Raw genomic sequence first — 4,155 nt, 5'->3', positions numbered from 1 at the left:
ATCTCAGCTGTTCACACGAACACACAAAAAAGTCTCCTTGTTCAATGAATTCATACCAATAATTTTGGCTGATATTCCTGACAGTTTGTTGGCCCTTAGATAAACCTCTCATCCAATATCGCATGTATACTATGCAACTCTTAACTTGAACCATTACATGCTTGTTATATAAATTTTCAGTTTTTATTGAGGTTTCATACAACTCTAGCCAACGCTAAACATCCGGTTGGCTGGGGGCGAACTCCGGTATTGTCCTTGAAAAACAATGTCGCCAAGTCTAAGCGCCCTAAAATACTGGACCTCTTCGTGGTGAGAAGGCTGCGAAATGAGCCAAGCATGCGTATTTCATCCAAGAATCCAGGCCACATGCGAGCAGCCGCAATAGGAAGGAGGGTAGTTGACGCACCATCGCACTCTTTATATATACGATGTCTGTTAGAAAAGTATCCGACCTTATTTTTTTTGCGAGCACCTGATGGATTTGAAACAAGCGCGCTTGCATCAGCCGACCTTGAACCTTCGTGCGCATGCGTGAATTTTTTCCCGCCTGCCAATAGCGTCAGTCGCTGGGACGCAGCGTTTGAGTGAAGTCGTGCGCAGTGCTCTCGACGGTTTTTCATTGCAAGGAAAATGACGGAGCGACTGGAGCAGCGCTACTGCATCAAATTTTGCCATAAACTGGGTGACAGCCAAGTGGAAACCATTGGGAAGATCAAGACGGCTTTCGGTGACGACGCTATGAGCTGCACACAGATTAAGGAGTGGTACAACCGGTTTAAAGACGGCCGCACATCGGTGGAGAGCGAGCCACGCTCCGGGCGGCCATCAACATGCCGAAATGACCAGGTCATTGCCGAAGTGAACGCTGTGGTGATGCGGGACCGTCGTGTGACTATCCGGTAAATTGCGGAAGAGGTGGGCATCAGCACTTTCTCTGCACATTCCATTACGACCGAAGATTTGGCCATGAAGAGAGTTGCGGCGAAATTCGTGCCGAAATTGCTCACGGTGGAGCAAAAGCAACTTCGTGTTGAAGTCTCACAGGACATGCTGGATTTCACAAGCAGTGACCCTAACTTCATGAACACCATTATCACTGGTGACGAGTCTTTGGTGTACGGGTACGACCCGGAAACCAAATCCCAGTCGTCACAGTGGAAGCATTCCACGTCAACAAGACCAAAGAAGGCCCGCCAAGTGCGCAGCAACGTCAAAGTGATGCTGAGTGCTTTCTTTGACTCCCGCGGTGTGGTACACCACGAGTACGCACCACAGGGTCAAACAATCACCAAAGAGTACTACAGGGATGTCCTCCGTCGCCTACGTGATGCTGTGCGGCGCAAGAGACCTGAGTTGTGGTCAACAGGAAACTGGCGCATCCATCACGACAATGCTCCTGCACATTCCTCACAGTTAGTTCAGACTTTTTTGGCGAAAAGTCAGACTCCTGTAGTTCAACAGGCTCCTTACTCTCCTGATATGGCCCCCTGCGACTTCTGGCTGTTTCCCAAACTCAAGAGGACATTGAAAGGAGAGCGATTTCAGACAAGGGAGGACATTATGGCTGCAACGGCAGCTGAGCTAAACTCCATTCCGAAAGAGGACTTCTCAGAATGCTTCCAACAATGGCAGCACCACTGGGAGAAGTGAGTGGAGTCCCAAGAAGACTACTTTGAGGGGGTTTAGGTTTCCAACGCTCCAATTATGCCAGTTTTTTTCTTCCACCAAAGGTCGGATACTTTTCTAACAGACCTTATGTATATATATATTACTCCTTGGCGTGACATTCGACCCTGCTACTTCAGTTCATTTCTTCTTCCATATCATTAAGCTGTTATTCATTTTACAGTACCTGTTGATCGTCTTTAACTATCACTAAAGCTTTATATTCAGTTCTTTTTATACATTTAAGTAAGTAACGTGGGCGCATATACATGTTCATGCAGTTTACTAGGAATATGTATAAAATTCATGTGTATCGAGTTATATTACAAGGACTTGTTATCATTAAAGTAATTGGCCCCGAACTAACAAAGACTGGTTAACAGTGCACCTGGTGCCACTGTTAAGACTTCATCCTGTATACATTGCTTCGGCAAATAACGAAGCTTTGTATTACTGGAAGCAAAAAAACAAACAAAAAGAAAACATCCAGACTCCGTTTCGCATTATCATTGTTTCAGGTAATGAGCTGCATGCAAAATATAACGAAACGCCCATGTTAACATTAAACGATAACAAGTCTTATTGTTTGCACGCGCCAGTGTTGAATCTTTTTTTTTTTTGACATATGCACAAAGAGAAAGCTGCAGTGAGACGAAACAGACATAGTGTTTTCTTTACGTCACTAGGTTTCGCAACGATTGAACGAGCGTGCAATCACGATGGCATGCAAATGAGGCTCATCTCAGTGCAGCAGCAGACTCGAGCAAATAACGGCGTCCTGCATTAGTAAAGTTAATAAAGACGAAGGCTGGGTAATAAGCACACCCAGTGTGCGGTGTACACAATACACGAATAATTGCATGCCAGAAGCATCAGGTCGGATGACGGGCGTTTCCTCAGGTGACACACACAGCGTGCCTTTGATAAAAGACGTTTTCCCTCGTTCTTTTCCCGCTTCGCCGCTTAGGCACTCTGTTCGACCTGCTACTATATCACCGAGAATTAATTAGAGCGGAATGAACTGTGCACCGAAAAAAAGAATTGCCGCTAAACCAGTCGTTTGATGACATAGGATGCTTCACCCGGGACTTCTCGCTCTATGCAAAGCAGGCGTCGTTCAGGAAGCAAGAGGGCGCGCCCACAGAGAAAACAAATCCGCGTAACTATATTGAACGACTGTACGGGCGAGTGGGGCGCGGCTGGCAGATGACCAGCGTTGCTGACGTCCACCCCCAGGCACGTAGCGCTTGTCGGGTCCCGAGAATCTTAGTCATCATCTTTGTGTGTGTGTGCTTCCCCCTCTTCCTTTTTCTATCTCTCTATTTCTCTACCTCTAAACTCCAAATTCCCATATCCCTACTCCCACTGTACGGTGTCATACCAGTTTTTCTAGACTAGTTACCTTCATTCCTTCCTTCAGTATTTGACGACTTTTTGTTTGCTTTTAGTGCGTGTATTCAACGCATACTTCGCTTACGATGCTATTTCGTTGTGTATGGAAGAAAACATCTTAGAACACTCCTACTTGCTTCACATTTAGACTGCCAGAATATAATGCACGAACGCTTTCTCATACCTTCGACGAGTTCTGGCAGCGGGAGTACACTGAGATGCCTCTGTTTTGCAGACAAAGCCTTAGAACTAGTACATTCACAACGAACAGCTCGTGCGACCATAAAACTTTCTAGTTACAGACACAAGAAATCGCTGTTCCCAAGTTTTCTGGTTGTGCGACAATCCTAGCGCACAGTGCGCCTTGACTGATTGAACTCCATATTCTTGTGATGCTAACGCTACTTATTGGCCAAAGGAAAAAAAATCTGCATATTTTATTTATGAGGTGTAAGACTAGTTGTCCAAGTTCTTGGACTACTGAGTGCTGTAGTATGTGCCTTTGTATAGCCCTGCCTTTCTTTTAAAATTTGCGAGAACAACACTGTGCAAGAGGAGCATCCGGCGCCACGCATTGCCACCAACCTCTGCTTATATACAATTTAATAAAAAAAAAACAGTAGTTGTCAGTTTCTTTGTACTTCATTATTTATGAATTTCACATTCTCGTGAAAATATTGCTTGCTTCTGGATGTGACCGACGTGAACATGTGGAATTGTGCTAGATGCCCGGGGTGAATTATTCTCCGCGTGGTCTCTCGCCGCATTTCAGCATCCCAAAGGTTGCTTATTTCTCTCAAAATTACGATTTTGAGAGAAATCATGATGCATCATGGGAAATTTAAGACTTGTCACAGTCATGTTTTTACGCAAACTTATGTAAGAGCTAGTGCTAAAACAAGCGTGAAGGTGTTGTAGGTCCGCTATAGTCACTGTTTCTGTGTTGAAAGACGCAGCCATAGCTTTCTTTAACGCAGCAGTGCACTGCATTCCAGTAACAAAAACGCTGGTTGGAGAAAAATAAGAAAGGCTGCGGTAACGCGCAACCACTTTCCTGCAGCTGCTAGTGAAAACTCCAACGCGGCCTCGATTTTAGGT

The 4,155-nt window shown here is 45.3% G+C and overlaps 1 pseudogene; it reads left to right on the top strand.

The window, feature by feature from the left end:
* The first annotated feature begins 433 nt into the window (after window positions 1-433).
* On the top strand, window positions 434-1,650 carry LOC119374512 (protein GVQW3-like; annotated as a pseudogene).
* The last annotated feature ends 2,505 nt before the right edge of the window (window positions 1,651-4,155 follow it).

The sequence above is a fragment of the Rhipicephalus sanguineus genome, chromosome 11 (assembly GCF_013339695.2).
Source record: "Rhipicephalus sanguineus isolate Rsan-2018 chromosome 11, BIME_Rsan_1.4, whole genome shotgun sequence".
Classification (NCBI taxonomy): Eukaryota; Metazoa; Arthropoda; class Arachnida; order Ixodida; family Ixodidae; genus Rhipicephalus; species Rhipicephalus sanguineus.
The sequence above is the reverse complement of the archived record's forward strand: the minus strand, read 5'-3'. Positions and strand labels throughout refer to the sequence as shown.